At 47.2% G+C, this 18766-nt stretch overlaps 1 long non-coding RNA gene across 2 annotated transcripts; it reads left to right on the forward strand.

The window, feature by feature from the left end:
* Window positions 1-1806: 1806 nt before the first annotated feature.
* On the forward strand, window positions 1807-4487 carry LOC111000400. Of its 2 annotated transcripts, XR_006750199.1 has the most exons (5): window positions 1807-1958; window positions 2202-2306; window positions 2768-2858; window positions 3897-4054; window positions 4338-4487. It is a non-coding gene; the product is annotated as an uncharacterized LOC111000400 (long non-coding RNA). The 2 variants fall into 2 exon arrangements; XR_006750198.1 differs by having other exon boundaries at window positions 1807-2306.
* The last annotated feature ends 14279 nt before the right edge of the window (window positions 4488-18766 follow it).

Raw genomic sequence — 18766 nt, forward strand, 5'->3', positions numbered from 1 at the left:
ATATTTGGTTGATGTCATCATCGAACTCAAGATTTTTAGGCGGGAGGAATTTCTGTGTCAGCAGCTGCACCGGTTCTTTGAAGTTCCATGCACTGCCCTTTTCTGTGCGCGTGGATTCCTCCCAGTCTGCGTTTTTTGTTTTGCGGGTCGCTTTGTCGTCTCTGATATTGTTTGCGCCCTCGGCTTTTTAACAATACGCGTAGCTCAGCCTCGCCGCTTTGTCCCACCCCTGTCGGGTTGGGCAGCTCTGGCTGAAGGCTCCGTGCTCTGCGTCTCTTCCCTTGATATCTTTGCAGTTAACGCAGCTGGGAGGCTTCCCTTCCCCGAGGATCTGGCAATCGGCCCTCATGTGGGCTCCTCCACAGTGACTGCACACCTCTGTCTCTTTTTTACAGAGTCTGCGGGTATGCCCATACCCCAGGCACATCGTACATTGGACCAGAGGGGATTGGTCCTCTACCCAAACCCTCTGCAGGTCCACGTGTATTCTGCCAGCCGATGTCAGAGCTTGCCAGAGTTTAGGCGTGACCTGCAGGACCACGTGGCTCTCCAGAGGGTTTCTTGCCTTCCTTCTGTACTTTTCCACTATATTTAGTTCTCTTTCCTCCAGGTGCGCAGTCACGTGTTTGTTCTGGTTCTTTAGGGCCCGGGCAATATCCTCGGTGGTGTTGCAGGTCAGTAAATTTGTTATTTTTACGAGAGGGTTTTTGTTTGATGTATCTTTCACCTCCATCTCTCTGCCCAGTTTTTCCTTTAGTTTGCTCCTCTCTTCCTCCGTCCTGCAACCCACAACTACCTTCCCGTCTCTTGCTTTTCTTATTTTTTGCACTTGCCAACCTTCCTCCTTCGCGTTCAGCAAGTGCCGAATATTCTGCATCGTCTCCTCTGCCGTGTCGGTCGCGTTCTTCGGCGCCACCACGACAGAGTGCAGTGCAGGTTTGTGACCCGGGCCCTCTGTGCTGTTTTTTCCCTGACTGAGATTTTCTTTTGTCGCTTCTGCGTATGACTTCATTTGCATTTCCCATATGTTTTGCCTTTCTTTTTCTTTCATCTCTTTCTCCTCGAACTCTTTTCTAATCTCAGTCAGGATACCTTCATCTTTCTTTTTTGCCAGATACTCTATGTCTTTCCTGCATTTCTCCAACTTACTATTTTCTGCCTCCAGTCTTTCAATTTGCGTTTCTAATCTGTTGTATATTTCGGTTTCTTTGTCTTTTCCTTCTGTCGTTTTTGTTGAAGTTTTTGTTGAAGTTTTTGTTGGGCCTCCCGCCAGCTCCACTTCGGCTTCCTTTATGAGTTGGTACAGCCGCTTCACAGCTGACTGTACCCCTATCTTTATTTCTGTTTTGATATTGCGGGACTCCGCCAAGTGGGCCATTGCCTTGAGGTAGCAATTTTTTGCTTCTCTTTCCCTGGCTTGAGCGGGAGCAGGAGACTTACCTGCTCCTCCCGCCCCAGCCAGAGGATCTTCTTTTGCTGCCTCAGGGGCCCGGCTGGAGGCCGCCTCCCACTTATCAATACTGCGCCTGATAGCAGGTGCCGTTTGTTTGCATTTGGGTGGAGTGCGAATGCCCAACATTTCGCCAATTAGGATTGTCACGTGAAATTAAATAATTTAACCTAAGGTCTACTCCCAATAGGGTAGTAGCCGTGTCAATTTTAGTAATATTCTTTTAAACAATAATTATCTTAAACTATACTTAATCTAAGGCTACTCCCAATAGGGTAGTAGCCGTGTCAATTATAATAATATTTTTATTTACAATAATTGTCTTATATCTGTAAAAATTGGTTCTGATATAAAAATGATAATTTTAATGCTTCAAATAATCATAAGGTTTACCTCAATTCATCATTTAACAATAAAAGGATTACATTAAATAGAGCAAGTTATATTATATATATATTATTCTTTGGCTTTGAGTCTCGACTTTCTGCCTGCTGGCTCGGATGCTAAGGTAAAACAAGATTTTTTAGTTTTTTGAAATTAGTAATAATAACATAAATTTATCATTGTGTAAAGTTTATAAGGTTCATTGCAATTTAAAAATATTGTAACAAGGGAAAATATCCTTTACTGAATATGTTTGAACACATAAGCACTGCTGAAAAACTTCCTTATTTTTAGGATACAAATATGATTTTTTAAAATTATATTTATAGGATAACGAAGATTTCATTTTAGCCAAAATCTATTTCAGTATAAGTACCAATGGGACTGCAATGGCTGCCAATGGATCCATTTCATCATATCAATTCGAGGGTTTGATGAGTTTTCCTGGAAGTCAGACCATGACTTTGAGAAGGTATACTGTTTTAAAATTATCTTTTTGTAGATGTGAATTAATGGCAAAAAATAAGTTTTGTAAAACAGCGGGGGAATGCTGCCAGCGATAAAAGTACACCGCCACAGGGGCCAAACTTTATAATTTTCTATGTATCAGTTTTTAATTATGTAGTATTATTACTATGTAAGCTAAAACACTCAAAATAATCCATAAATTCCTTTTTTACGAGTTCTTTTGACGATATCTTGGAATTGCCTGTTCAACTAAGCAATAGTTTCTGTGCTCTGGAAAAATAATTGTCGATTTTTCCTGTACCTACTTATTACCCGATCAATATTCTGCTTGATTGTAGACAATATTATCTTTAAGAAAATATTAGTTTATTTTCTGCTCCCGATTTCTCTCGAAGCCAATTTGTGCAAATCGTTTTGTTGTTCTCGCTTAGCCGGGTAACCTAAAATCCTTTTTTAATATTTCAGAATAGAGAGAAAGATTTACACGTGCTTTGAAACTCTTCCTACGGTCCCCGTTCGTGGTGACGATGGGCGGCAGCGGCGGCTATAATTTGGGGTGTATATTCTTTTGCTTTTGAATATTTGCTTGCTTATCTCTATACATATATATCATTCTCGTGTCACAATGTTCGTTAGCATATCGCTCCGAAACTGCTCAACCGATTCTTATGAGATTTTTTTATGCATATTCAGAAAGTGAGAATCGGCTACTAGCTTACAAACCCCTAAGTGATTTTGAATTGATTTTTTTTGCTGTGGACAAAAAAAATAGAATTTTCATGAACCCCTTATTTTTTGTTTGTTAGTTAAGAAGCTGTAATTTCAATACTGAGGTTTATATAGAAAAAATACACAGAAAACTCTCTGGGGTAGTAAGTAGTAAGCGAAATGTTCCACGTTGGTATGTACTGAAAAGGTAGACTTGGGAAAGAGAAATGAAGTTCGCGGCGGCAGCTAGTTATCTACACTAAAATTATAAAGAGGAAAACTTTGTTTGTTTGATTGTAATGAATAGGCTCATAAACTACTGGACCGATTTTAAAAATTCTTTCACCATTCGAAAGCTACATTATCCACGAGTAATATAGGTTTTATTTAATTTTGAACAAAAATAGGGTTCCGTAAGATATTAGGGTTTTTCGGACACAAGGTGTAAAAAATCAACAAAAATGTTACTTATTTTGCGTACCCTGCCTAAACAATTAAAGATAGAACCATAAAATGTTCTAAGTAATTGTAGATCTTATAAATATCTACAAAAAAGTACAAACTATACCTATCTATGTCGAGTGAGACAATAACCATAAATGATATAAGTACATGGCAAAACGATGTTTGCCAGTTCAGCTAGTATATAATATACTGATATCTGTTACGGTGTTCCCTTAAGCTGGCTTTATAATTAAGTCTACCTTTGCACTGTAAAGCACTGATCAAAAACAGAATTAAGTTTATTATTTTAATAAATTTTCTGTTTCTTAATCAACATATAACGATATATAAATATACGATTAAGAAATTTGTATTAATTAATATAAATAGAAATACATTAATTGCTAAGGGTAACTTATATGGCTATTTGAAATATTTTCAGATCAGATCCAAGCAGTGGCGAAGCTACCTCGGTGGCTACTAGTGGTTCTTAAAGGTGAGAGACCGGGTGGGTGACACCCCCCTTCTCCTAAGCCACTGGATCCAAGGTCTGAAGCGGCAAATGGCGATTGCAGCGGGTTAATATCAGGAATTTTCAAAGTAATTTTGAATGAAATTATATTATCCACTTCATTGTATTCTCTCTATGTCCGTTATAATATGTCCTGTATGGGCCATTGGGGCCTTAAAGTGCTTTAACAATAGAATGAAACTAAGAAAGTCCGAGCGAATAAAACGTACAAGAATTATCTGGAAAGACATTTCTGGATAAAAGCAACAAATTAGTTTTGCAGCTCATTATATTCTATTATATAATTAAAATAACTAAAACATTCAAAGGTATGGAGTATTTGCTGTACACGTCCTTTCTCCTATTTTCCAGGGTCAGGTGCCAAGGGGAGAGTCGGGAGATGTCAAAAGTTAAATAGTTTATTTTGACATTTGGGAGTTCATTCTCATCAGTGGCCTTTTTTACCAGTCTCTGTTTTATCGTCTTAGTTTAATCATAATAACCTTGTATGTATATGTGAAAGAAGAAATAAAGATTATCAACTATTATTATCTTTAACTAAACTTTTTTAAAATGACAATGGACCCAGAATTCTAAAAGATTAAATGTTTTTGACTTATTTTTGCCACTTTTATTTGATTCCGTTTGATTTGTCAAAAATCATGATATTGTCAATGGATAGAAAAACAATTGTATTTCATTTCACGTACTGAAATTAGAATATCAGTTAAATTTCGACAACAAAGAAATAGCCAGAGAATGGAAATCGTTAATAATAAAGTGGAAGCTCAATCGAATCCAAAATTTGTAGAGCATTGGTTGATTTTCCAGCCACATGCCATCATCAGTGTTCGTACCGGACAGATGACATGTTGGACGAAACAATTGCTAAACGCTAATGAAGTGGCAACTTGTTTCTTTTCCTTTTAGAAAAAAAGGGAAAATTTTTTTGGTGCAGCTCATTTTGTATGTATTGTCAATAAAATATATAATGTACAATTATTGACATAAATCATTTTTTAACTTATCAATTTGTAAAAAGTCACGATTACATTAATATCGATAAATTTTGTTACTAATAGATTTTTTTTGTAAAGGGATCAATGAACTACCTATGAGATGGCAAAAGTGCATAGAAAACAATGGTTCATACTTTGATTAAATTAAATATATTTTATTTAAAAATATTCGACTTTTTGTTCCTCCCATACAAAACGCCAATTTCATATGTAAGGACCTAATATTATGATGGTCGACTACTATTTGAGAATCATGCGAGATTGCCCAATGCCCATGTCAATTTATTGCGAGTAATTAGATCAAAGGATTTTTTTTTAAATGTTTCATGCCATAAAAATAGAGCTTATAGAAAAAAAAACCGGTTACCTATTTATATTTTACTATATTTCACCATGTAAGACATATTAATATATTTTGGTCAGACAATTGAGCAGGCCAGAACCAAAATCGTACTTTGTTGGTAAGCAACAAATGTAAGACTTGTGGTATCGTTTCTTTGAAAAGGGTAATTCTACAAACGAGGCAGAATACTTGGTATAATATACGAACTTTATGAAAATTATTTTGAATGGAAACAAGAGAAGTTAAAATTCAAGGGCGTAATTCCTTACGTTTTAAAATTGTAACATATTATATAATTTTAAAGAAAAATTCTCCCTTTATAGACGTGGCGATTGCCGAAAAGTGTCAGTCGTGAATTACACCCACTTTACTGAAAATGGGTTACCAAATATCATACTTATAATAAATAAACACATTTTTTTTTTTTTTTTTTTTTTTTTTTTTTTTTTTTTTTTTTTATTTAAATAACCAGACGTAGGCGCTCTTTTCGGCGCATTAATATTACAAAAATTGATATTGCTAAGTTTTTGGGGTCATGATAATAGATGGCGCCAGATGAAAAATAAATTTTGTCCAAACGCGATATTGTTACATGGAAACAACGACGTAAGACATCGGATGATTATCTATTACGTCTTCGACGAGGTTAGGTTAGGTTAGGTTAGGTTAGGTTAGGTTAGGTTAGGTTAGGTTAGGTTAGGTTAGGTTAGGTTAGGTTAGGTTAGGTTAGGTTAGGTTAGGTTAGGTTAGGTTAGGTTAGGTTAGGTTAGGTTAGGTTAGGTTAGGTTAGGTTAGGTTAGGTTAGGTTAGGTTAGGTTAGGTTAGGTTAGGTTAGGTTAGGTTAGGTTAGGTTAGGTTAGGTTAGGTTAGGTTAGGTTAGGTTAGGTTAGGTTAGGTTAGGTTAGGTTAGGTTAGGTTAGGTTAGGTTAGGTTAGGTTAGGTTAGGTTAGGTTAGGTTAGGTTAGGTTAGGTTAGGTTAGGTTAGGTTAGGTTAGGTTAGGTTAGGTTAGGTTAGGTTAGGTTAGGTTAGGTTAGGTTAGGTTTTCCCCCCCTCCGCGGACGAATTTACCCGCGGCTCCTAGGCTTGTCGTGCCGGGGGGGCTTAGTACCTGGAACGATTGCAGCAATGCCGTCGTAAAGGGGAAGCAAATAAGGAGGTATAGGCTGGCCTTCACTTCGAAGGCTAGTCTCTGGAGAGGGCATCAGCGCCCAGCGGAAAAGATTTCCGTGAGCCCTTAGCAAGCTGGAGAGATCATTTGATCTCAAAGGTGAAACTGAGGGACTTTTACTTATTCGACGTTCCCGATTGGTGTTCTTTGGAGTGTGCCGGAGGCGGCCAGGGAGGGGGTCTGCTTCATAGCGCTACTGCGTACTTGACTCTGGGCCTCATCTGCTCTCGACTCTTTCTTTTCTAAGAAACGTGCTAGATGCGGTGTAGCTACATGCCACGCGAACTTGCGGGGTGCAAACAATAATCTCGGGAGAACCAATATTAAATCTGGTGTTGTTGTTGTCTTCTTGGGCCAAAGTGCAGTGGAACGATGGATAGCCAGCGGAACCGGCAATTATTGGATATACCTTTTGGCGATATAGTCAGCGTATAGCGGCGAACGCTCGAATACTCTTCAGCTTGTGATTGTTCTGTGTTCAATTGAAGGAGAGGCCTTATTGGGCAACAAGAGGAAGGAAACCTTGATACAAAAATCCCCTAACGTTCGGCGCTGATGAGCGTGGCGTCGGACACCTAATCCCCTCTATGAGGAATTGAGGTCGTTGACGGGCAGGTCAATGCCTAGCGCCAAAAAACAAAAAAAAAAAAAACGCGTCCCCGGTTCCCTCCGGAGTGACGGCGAGGACTCGCTACAGCTCGGGCACTCGGCTGCGGTACATGGGTCTTAAAGAGGGCCACAGGGGAGCGGCCCCTGGTCAAATAAAAGCAAGCATGAGTTCGAATACACGTTTAACTACCCCAGGTGGGTTAAATCCCACCCATGGCGATGCCATGGCTCAGCCCCACCGTACTCTGGGGGGGGGCAAAACTCATGAGGAAGAGAAGGATGAGGAGAGAAGAGTGGTAGGATGTGGTGATGTGAAGGAGAATACAAGGGACGGAGGCGAGATGTCTAACCGGAGTACGCCCGTCCCACTCAAAGATTGTAGAGTTATGCTGGTGCGAACTCCACTACCCATATTGAGTCCAAATAACAGCACAGGAGACCGTGAAGTTGAGGCCATTACTGCCATAGGAAAAAATGTCGGACGACAAGTGATGGAGGCCAGCCTGGAGACGAGCTGTGAGATGCTCAGCGCTGACGTATCGTTTACCTCCATCAACTCACCACATGTACAAGGGCGACCGGCGCGATTTTTTCGTCGGAAAAGAAGGAAGGAAGAATGCAGCTCTAGCGACGCTGGAACCCCTCACTCGACGAGAAAGTCGCGGGCTGCATTAAGTAAACTCCAACGAGTAGAACGGGAGAAGAGGGTTGAAGCAGAACTACTAGAGGCGACCCCCAGTCCCCCAACAAAAACTGGAAGCACAGCGCAAACCGAACGTCACGCTGATCCAAAGGTGAGGATTGAGGCCAGTCTCGCTGCAGTGGAAAAAGTCGCCCGACACTCGAGTAACCTGAAGGGCACTTTTGTCTCAGCGCTAAAACAGGCGGTAACCTCGATCCGTAGAGACGCCGAAGAGCTAGCTGACCGTACAGTCAGCGAGGAAACGAGGGCGCTCCGGAACGAAAATGAGAGACTTCGTGGACAGGTGGAAGCACTTCAAAAAGAAATGGCTGAGTTGAGAACCCTGATACAAGAGTGCTCAAGGAAACCGGTGCATAAAGAGCCATTACGGACTTCTTCACCATCTTCGCAGCTACCACAACTCTTAGCCGAGCTGGAAGGTCGTTTAATGAGGCAAATGGGCGAATGTCTTAGCGCGAGACTCGCAAACCTGGAGCCTCGATTAAATGCGGAACCGAAAATTCGGCCACCATTAGCCGCGGATCCGATTCCAATTGAGGACTCTACGACAAAGAGCATAGAAGAACACTCGATAGGGGAGAAGAGAAAATCTAGGAAAGGAAAGAAGCTGTGGGCACCTGATGCTAACAATGCACCCGATGCAGTAAGTGCGCAGATCCCACCAACCCAGAGCAACCCAGAGGCAAACTGCGAGCAAGAGTGGATAACAGTGCAAAGTAAGCGTAAACAGGCCAAGAATACCCCAACCGCTGGCATCGTAAAGCCCGCGGCTACGTCTACTCAACGGCCGCGAGCAAAGCTGAGAGCCCCGAAATCCACGGCCGTTGTGCTTACAATCACCGAAAAAGAACAGACCTACGCCTCTGTATTACGGGAGGCAAAGGAAAAAATTAAACTAAGTGATTTGGGCATAGAAGCCGTCAAATTTAAGCGGGCGGCGACGGGAGCGGTGATACTAGAGCTACCCGGATCACGCAGTGGAGACAAGGCCGATGCCCTTGCTAGTAAACTGAAAGAAATCTATGCTAGCGGGGTGAGCGTGTCGAGGCCGGAGAAGTGTGCCGAGGTACGAGTGGCTGGCCTCGATGACTCTGTAACGTCGGACGATATCAAAAAGGCGATAGCGGAGATTGGGGGCTGCAACCGCGAACAAGTAATAGTGAGTGAGGTTCGGCCAGACAGAACTGGATTGTTTGGAGCCTGGGTTCGGTGTCCAATTCTTGCGGCCAAGAAAATCACCGAGGGACGACTACTCATAGGCTGGGTCGCAGCAAGGGTAACCTTACTGGAACGCAAGGAAATTAGGTGCTACCGGTGCCTTCAAAGTGGGCACGTAGCCAGCCGGTGCACGTTTGGCGCTGATCGTAGCAATCTCTGCTACCGCTGCGCACAACCAGGCCACCGGGCCGCGACTTGCGAGGGCAAACCCGTGTGCGTCCTTTGCACGGAAGCGGGCCGAAAGGCAGACCATCGGCTAGGGAGCGCTAAATGTCCGGCCCCTAGCGCCAAAGTTGCTAGAAGAGAGACGCCGCGGCACAACATGGTTCCGACCGGGTCCGCCCCACCGGACGGGGCAGCAATGCTTACAGATAAAATCGTAAATGCCTAGCACGGTACGGTTCCTCCAATGTAACCTCAACCACTGTGCCAATGCCCAGGATCTTCTGACACAAAGCATGGCACAGTGGTCCATTAATGTTGCAATGGTGTCAGAACCATATATCTCAGAGCTGAGGACCGCTTCAAATTGGATTGTGGATACGGAAGGCCTCGCAGCCGTTATACTCGACGGGGACCAGATGGCACTTGCGGGACCGCACCTAAAGGGTCGCGGGTGTGTCGCCGTCCGAGTCTCGGAGAATCTGGTAGTAATAAGCGCCTACTTTTCACCCAACAAGACACTCGCCGAGTTCGAGCGGTTTTTAGTCGAGATAGGCTCACTGGTAGATTGGGCCCGACCCCACGAGGTAATTGTCGCCGGTGACTTCAACGCAAAGTCGACTGCGTGGGGGACGCTGGATGACCGTGGACGAGGACAGGCCTTGTTACGATGGGCCGCAATGTACAATTTGACAGTATTAAATAAAGGCTCCGAGCACACGTGCGTACGCAGAGCGGGAGGCTCTATCGTTGATGTCACTTTTGCGAGTTCCTGTCTTGCTCGTCGCGTTGAAGATTGGGAGGTTATGACAAAGGTAGAAACACTGTCGGACCATAGATACATCCAATTCCGTATCCCTCCATTGTCGTCTGCTAGATCGGCTGAGCAGAGCCTCATTCCGTCTGAAATCGGCCCTAAATGGTCGCTGAGGTCGTTGGATAGAGTCGTGTTCGAAGAGGCGACAATAGTTAAGTCCTGGTGTTCCAGCCGCACTAATGCTGATATAGAAAGTGAAGTTCGGTGGCATGCAAAAGCGTTAGCAGACCTATCAGAGGCGTCAATGAGACGCGTACGAATTTTGAGGCCGAGGGATAAAGTTTACTGGTGGTCTGACGAACTAGCTGGTCTTCGATCAATCTGTGTGAGATCGCGGAGGATGTTTACGCGGTACAGGCGCCGACCGCTAGCACGTCGCAGTCAAGATGAAGAGGAACGGCTATACGTAGACTATCAAGCTGCAAAAAAGGATCTAAGGGTAGCAATAGCAAGGTCCAAAGAAAATGCTTGGAATGAGTTTCTTAACACGTTGCAACAAGATCCCTGGGGCCGCCCCTTTCGACTTGTAATGAGCAAATTGCGACCCCGGGCGCCGCCACTGACGTCCACCATGCAACCTTCGCTTCTTGACTCGGTGGTATCCACCCTGTTTCCACGTGGGAATGGGCGTACCCCTACCCCAGCGCATCCGTACTCGATTCCAAGCGAAGAGTCAATACGCGTGACGCCTGAAGAATTAGAAGCAGCATTGGCAAAGGTCGCCGCTAAAAACACAGCTCCAGGCCCTGATGGCATTCATGGCAAGGTGTGGGCTCTCGCCCTTAAGGACGAAGAATTGGCGTGGAGGTTCTGCAGTTTGTTGACGCAAATCATGCAGAAGGGAGAGTTTCCCTCCGCCTGGAAGACTGGGAAATTAGTGCTGCTAAAGAAGCCCGGAAAAATCGAAACATCCCCTTCTGCTTACCGCCCAATCGTATTGTTGGATGAGGGTGGCAAAATCTTGGAGCGGATCATGGCTAAAAGAATAAATAGACATCTAGAAACCATCGGACCAGATCTGCACAGTGCTCAGTTTGGCTTCCGGCGGTCGCGGTCTACTGTGGACGCAATCGCAGAGGTGCGAGAAATCAGCGAGGAGACCACGGAGCAGGGTGGAGTTGTACTGGCGGTGTCCCTTGACATCGCCAACGCCTTCAACACCATTCCTCACGAGGCTGTTCTGCGAGGCTTAGTACATCATGGGATACCGTTATATCTCCAGAGGCTAGTAGAATCGTACCTGTGCGATCGTAAAATTGTGTTCCCGGGTAGGGATTCTTGGAGAAGCTACCGAGTCACATGTGGTGTACCTCAAGGGTCCGTTCTGGGGCCCCTGCTTTGGAATATAGGCTACAATTGCATCATTAAGACATCTCTGTCTATAGGTGTTAGGGTCATTTGTTACGCCGACGATACCTTGGTTGTGGCATCTGGCAGTTCCTACGTCGAGGCGAGCCGTCGCGTAACTGCTGGGGTAGCTCAAGTCGTAGCGCAGATAAGACACCTCGGGCTGCGTGTCGCGCTGGAGAAGTCCGAAGCGATCTGTTTTCACGGCCCGGGGCGAGCGCCTCCAGCGGGTGCGCACATCGTCGTTGCGGGAGTGTCCATCGAGGTAGGAAAATCCCTGAAATATCTGGGCCTAGTACTAGATTCCCGGTGGACGTTTAGAGCACATTTTGCGGCACTTGCCCCGAAGCTCACCGCCACTGCAATGGCTCTTAGCCGGATTATGCCAAATCTAGGCGGGCCGAGCGAGGGGTGTCGTCGACTCTACTCCAGCGTCGTCAAGTCGCAAGCTATGTACGGGTGCCCAATATGGGCTGATAAGCTGTCCCGCAAGAACAAGCAGCTTCTGAGGCGTTATCAAAAACTAATGACGATTAAGGTTGCGCGAGCGTACCGCACGGTGTCATACGATGCCGTGTGTTTGATCGCAGGTTCCGCGCCCTGGCACCTCGAGGCTACCGCTCTGGCAGACGTCTATTGGCGCAGGGCTGATACGCGTGAAGCAGGGAGAGAACCGGACACAGAGACCATACGCTCCTGGCGCCTGGATGCCTGCCAGCGCGTGATACAAGACTGGAGAACCAACTTAGACAGGGCAGAGATGGGCGGATATACAATAAGTGCCATATTGCCCGTCCTAACCAAGTGGCTGGAGAAGAAGCGCGGCCCGTTATCCTTTCGTCTGGTGCAGGTCATAACAGGCCATGGCTGTTTTGGCAAATACCTCCACCGCATCAGACGGGAACCGACCCCTGCGTGCCACCACTGCCAAGGGGATAACGATGATGCCGCGCACACTCTAGCGGCTTGTCCGGCGTGGGCGGAGGAGAGGCGCCACCTGGTTGCGGCCTTCGGGACGGACCTGGGCTTGCCTGAAGTTATTAAGAAGGCGGTGGACGACCTTGACAAGTGGACCGTCCTAACAAGATTCTGTGGCGTGGTGATGCGGCTGAAGGAGGAAGCGGAGAGAGCCCGAGAATGTTAAAAAAAAAAAAAAAAAAAAAAAAAAAAAAAAAAAAAAAAAATAAGGAAAAAAAAGGGCTTATTACTAGTGTGGTGTCGAGAGAGTAACAGAGAGTCGCGAAAGCGGCAGTCGCTAGACGGGGCGCGGTGAAAAGGCCTAGCTGTTACCCGCCCTCGTCTAATAGCGAACAGTGGGCCCTGGTGGTTTTAGTGGGTATGGGGTCATCGTATTTTACGGCCTTGACCCCCACACTCCCCGCGCCACTTAACAACTTGCCCAGGCGCGGGCGCCCGTAATCGGGTTTCCCCAGGTAAAAAAAAAAAAAAAAAAAAAAAAAGGTTAGGTTAGGTTAGGTTAGGTTAGGTTAGGTTAGGTTAGGTTAGGTTAGGTTAGGTTAGGTTAGGTTAGGTTAGGTTAGGTTAGGTTAGGTTAGGTTAGGTTAGGTTAGGTTAGGTTAGGTTAGGTTAGGTTAGGTTAGGTTAGGTTAGGTTAGGTTAGGTTAGGTTAGGTTAGGTTAGGTTAGGTTAGGTTAGGTTAGGTTAGGTTAGGTTAGGTTAGGTTAGGTTAGGTTAGGTTAGGTTAGGTTAGGTTAGGTTAGGTTAGGTTAGGTTAGGTTAGGTTAGGTTAGGTTAGGTTAGGTTAGGTTAGGTTAGGTTAGGTTAGGTTAGGTTAGGTTAGGTTAGGTTAGGTTAGGTTAGGTTAGGTTAGGTTAGGTTAGGTTAGGTTAGGTTAGGTTAGGTTAGGTTAGGTTAGGTTAGGTTAGGTTAGGTTCCCCCCCTCCGCGGACGAATTTACCCGCGGCTCCTAGGCTTGTCGTGCCGGGGGGGCTTAGTACCTGGAACGATTGCAGCAATGCCGTCGTAAAGGGGAAGCAAATAAGGAGGTATAGGCTGGCCTTCACTTCGAAGGCTAGTCTCTGGAGAGGGCATCAGCGCCCAGCGGAAAAAAATTCCGTGAGCCCTTAGCAAGCTGGAGAGATCATTTGATCTCAAAGGTGAAACTGAGGGACTTTTACTTATTCGACGTTCCCGATTGGTGTTCTTTGGAGTGTGCCGGAGGCGGCCAGGGAGGGGGTCTGCTTCATAGCACTACTGCGTACTTGACTCTGGGCCTCATCTGCTCTCGACTCTTTCTTTTCTAAGAAACGTGCTAGATGCGGTGTAGCTACATGCCACGCGAACTTGCGGGGTGCAAACAATAATCTCGGGAGAACCAATATTAAATCTGGTGTTGTTGTTGTCTTCTTGGGCCAAAGTGCAGTGGAACGATGGATAGCCAGCGGAACCGGCAATTATTGGATATACCTTTTGGCGATATAGTCAGCGTATAGCGGCGAACGCTCGAATACTCTTCAGCTTGTGATTGTTCTGTGTTCAATTGAAGGAGAGGCCTTATTGGGCAACAAGAGGAAGGAAACCTTGATACAAAAATCCCCTAACGTTCGGCGCTGATGAGCGTGGCGTCGGACACCTAATCCCCTCTATGAGGAATTGAGGTCGTTGACGGGCAGGTCAATGCCTAGCGCCAAAAAACAAAAAAAAAAAAACGCGTCCCCGGTTCCCTCCGGAGTGACGGCGAGGACTCGCTACAGCTCGGGCACTCGGCTGCGGTACATGGGTCTTAAAGAGGGTCACAGGGGAGCGGCCCCTGGTCAAATAAAAGCAAGCATGAGTTCGAATACACGTTTAACTACCCCAGGTGGGTTAAATCCCACCCATGGCGATGCCATGGCTCAGCCCCACCGTACTCTGGGGGGGGGCAAAACTCATGAGGAAGAGAAGGATGAGGAGAGAAGAGTGGTAGGATGTGGTGATGTGAAGGAGAATACAAGGGACGGAGGCGAGATGTCTAACCGGAGTACGCCCGTCCCACTCAAAGATTGTAGAGTTATGCTGGTGCGAACTCCACTACCCATATTGAGTCCAAATAACAGCACAGGAGACCGTGAAGTTGAGGCCATTACTGCCATAGGAAAAAATGTCGGACGACAAGTGATGGAGGCCAGCCTGGAGACGAGCTGTGAGATGCTCAGCGCTGACGTATCGTTTACCTCCATCAACTCACCACATGTACAAGGGCGACCGGCGCGATTTTTTCGTCGGAAAAGAAGGAAGGAAGAATGCAGCTCTAGCGACGCTGGAACCCCTCACTCGACGAGAAAGTCGCGGGCTGCATTAAGTAAACTCCAACGAGTAGAACGGGAGAAGAGGGTTGAAGCAGAACTACTAGAGGCGACCCCCAGTCCCCCAATAAAAACTGGAAGCACAGCGCAAACCGAACGTCACGCTGATCCAAAGGTTAGGATTGAGGCCAGTCTCGCTGCAGTGGAAAAAGTCGCCCGACACTCGAGTAACCTGAAGGGCACTTTTGTCTCAGCGCTAAAACAGGCGGTAACCTCGATCCGTAGAGACGCCGAAGAGCTAGCTGACCGTACAGTCAGCGAGGAAACGAGGGCGCTCCGGAACGAAAATGAGAGACTTCGTGGACAGGTGGAAGCACTTCAAAAAGAAATGGCTGAGTTGAGAACCCTGATACAAGAGTGCTCAAGGAAACCGGTGCATAAAGAGCCATTACGGACTTCTTCACCATCTTCGCAGCTACCACAACTCTTAGCCGAGCTGGAAGGTCGTTTAATGAGGCAAATGGGCGAATGTCTTAGCGCGAGACTCGCAAACCTGGAGCCTCGATTAAATGCGGAACCGAAAATTCGGCCACCATTAGCCGCGGATCCGATTCCAATTGAGGACTCTACGACAAAGAGCATAGAAGAACACTCGATAGGGGAGAAGAGAAAATCTAGGAAAGGAAAGAAGCTGCGGGCACCTGATGCTAACAATGCACCCGATGCAGTAAGTGCGCAGATCCCACCAACCCAGAGCAACCCAGAGGCAAACTGCGAGCAAGAGTGGATAACAGTGCAAAGTAAGCGTAAACAGGCCAAGAATACCCCAACCGCTGCCATCGTAAAGCCCGTGGCTACGACTACTCAACGGCCACGAGCAAAGCTGAGAGCCCCGAGATCCACGGCCGTTGTGCTTACAATCACCGAAAAAGAACAGACCTACGCCTCTGTATTACGGGAGGCAAAGGAAAAAATTAAACTAAGTGATTTGGGCATAGAAGCCGTCAAATTTAAGCGGGCGGCGACGGGAGCGGTGATACTAGAGCTACCCGGATCACGCAGTGGTGACAAGGCCGATGCCCTTGCTAGTAAACTGAAAGAAATCTATGCTAGCGGGGTGAGCGTGTCGAGGCCGGAGAAGTGTGCCGAGGTACGAGTGGCCGGCCTCGATGACTCTGTAACGTCGGACGATATCAAAAAGGCGATAGCGGAGATTGGGGGCTGCAACCGCGAACAAGTAATAGTGAGTGAGGTTCGGCCAGACAGAACTGGATTGTTTGGAGCCTGGGTTCGGTGTCCAATTCTTGCGGCCAAGAAAATCACCGAGGGACGACTACTCATAGGCTGGGTCGCAGCAAGGGTAACCTTACTGGAACGCAAGGAAATTAGGTGCTACCGGTGCCTTCAAAGTGGGCACGTAGCCAGCCGGTGCACGTTTGGCGCTGATCGTAGCAATCTCTGCTACCGCTGCGCACAACCAGGCCACCGGGCCGCGACTTGCGAGGGCAAACCCGTGTGCGTCCTTTGCACGGAAGCGGGCCGAAAGGCAGACCATCGGCTAGGGAGCGCTAAATGTCCGGCCCCTAGCGCCAAAGTTGCTAGAAGAGAGACGCCGCGGCACAACATGGTTCCGACCGGGTCCGCCCCACCGGACGGGGCAGCAATGCTTACAGATAAAATCGTAAATGCCTAGCACGGTACGGTTCCTCCAATGTAACCTCAACCACTGTGCCAATGCCCAGGATCTTCTGACACAAAGCATGGCACAGTGGTCCATTAATGTTGCAATGGTGTCAGAACCATATATCTCAGAGCTGAGGACCGCTTCAAATTGGATTGTGGATACGGAAGGCCTCGCAGCCGTTATACTCGACGGGGACCAGATGGCACTTGCGGGACCGCACCTAAAGGGTCGCGGGTGTGTCGCCGTCCGAGTCTCGGAGAATCTGGTAGTAATAAGCGCCTACTTTTCACCCAACAAGACACTCGCCGAGTTCGAGCGGTTTTTAGTCGAGATAGGCTCACTGGTAGATTGGGCCCGACCCCACGAGGTAATTGTCGCCGGTGACTTCAACGCAAAGTCGACTGCGTGGGGGACGCTGGATGACCGTGGACGAGGACAGGCCTTGTTACGATGGGCCGCAATGTACAATTTGACAGTATTAAATAAAGGCTCCGAGCACACGTGCGTACGCAGAGCGGGAGGCTCTATCGTTGATGTCACTTTTGCGAGTTCCTGTCTTGCTCGTCGCGTTGAAGATTGGGAGGTTATGACAAAGGTAGAAACACTGTCGGACCATAGATACATCCAATTCCGTATCCCTCCATTGTCGTCTGCTAGATCGGCTGAGCAGAGTCTCATTCCGTCTGAAATCGGCCCTAAATGGTCGCTGAGGTCGTTGGATAGAGTCGTGTTCGAAGAGGCGACAATAGTTAAGTCCTGGTGTTCCAGCCGCACTAATGCTGATATAGAAAGTGAAGTTCGGTGGCATGCAAAAGCGTTAGCAGACCTATCAGAGGCGTCAATGAGACGCGTACGAATTTTGAGGCCGAGGGATAAAGTTTACTGGTGGTCTGACGAACTAGCTGGTCTTCGATCAATCTGTGTGAGATCGCGGAGGATGTTTACGCGGTACAGGCGCCGACCGCTAGCACGTCGCAGTCAAGATGAAGAGGAACGGCTATACGTAGACTATCAAGCTGCAAAAAAGGATCTAAGGGTAGCAATAGCAAGGTCCAAAGAAAATGCTTGGAATGAGTTTCTTAACACGTTGCAACAAGATCCCTGGGGTCGCCCCTTTCGACTTGTAATGAGCAAATTGCGACCCCGGGCGCCGCCACTGACGTCCACCATGCAACCTTCGCTTCTTGACTCGGTGGTATCCACCCTGTTTCCACGTGGGAATGGGCGTACACCTACCCCAGCGCATCCGTACTCGATTCCAAGCGAAGAGTCAATACGCGTGACGCCTGAAGAATTAGAAGCAGCATTGGCAAAGGTCGCCGCTAAAAACACAGCTCCAGGCCCTGATGGCATTCATGGCAAGGTGTGGGCTCTCGCCCTTAAGGACGAAGAATTGGCGTGGAGGTTCTGCAGTTTGTTGACGCAAATCATGCAGAAGGGAGAGTTTCCCTCCGCCTGGAAGACTGGGAAATTAGTGCTGCTAAAGAAGCCCGGAAAAATCGAAACATCCCCTTCTGCTTACCGCCCAATCGTATTGTTGGATGAGGGTGGCAAAATCTTGGAGCGGATCATGGCTAAAAGAATAAATAGACATCTAGAAACCATCGGACCAGATCTGCACAGTGCTCAGTTTGGCTTCCGGCGGTCGCGGTCTACTGTGGACGCAATCGCAGAGGTGCGAGAAATCAGCGAGGAGACCACGGAGCAGGGTGGAGTTGTACTGGCGGTGTCCCTTGACATCGCCAACGCCTTCAACACCATTCCTCACGAGGCTGTTCTGCGAGGCTTAGTACATCATGGGATACCGTTATATCTCCAGAGGCTAGTAGAATCGTACCTGTGCGATCGTAAAATTGTGTTCCCGGGTAGGGATTCTTGGAGAAGCTACCGAGTCACATGTGGTGTACCTCAAGGGTCCGTTCTGGGGCCCCTGCTTTGGAATATAGGCTACAATTGCATCATTAAGACATCTCTGTCTATAGGTGTTAGGGTCATTTGTTACGCCGACGATACCTTGGTTGTGGCATCTGGCAGTTCCTACGTCGAGGCGAGCCGTCGCGTAACTGCTGGGGTAGCTCAAGTCGTAGCGCAGATAAGACACCTCGGGCTGCGTGTCGCGCTGGAGAAGTCCGAAGCGATCTGTTTTCACGGCCCGGGGCGAGCGCCTCCAGCGGGTGCGCACATCGTCGTTGCGGGAGTGTCCATCGAGGTAGGAAAATCCCTGAAATATCTGGGCCTAGTACTAGATTCCCGGTGGACGTTTAGAGCACATTTTGCGGCACTTGCCCCGAAGCTCACCGCCACTGCAATGGCTCTTAGCCGGATTATGCCAAATCTAGGCGGGCCGAGCGAGGGGTGTCGTCGACTCTACTCCGGCGTCGTCAAGTCGCAAGCTATGTACGGGTGCCCAATATGGGCTGATAAGCTGTCCCGCAAGAACAAGCAGCTTCTGAGGCGTTATCAAAAACTAATGACGATTAAGGTT

Source organism: Pieris rapae, chromosome 4 (genome assembly GCF_905147795.1).
Source record: "Pieris rapae chromosome 4, ilPieRapa1.1, whole genome shotgun sequence".
Lineage (NCBI taxonomy): Eukaryota > Metazoa > Arthropoda > Insecta > Lepidoptera > Pieridae > Pieris > Pieris rapae.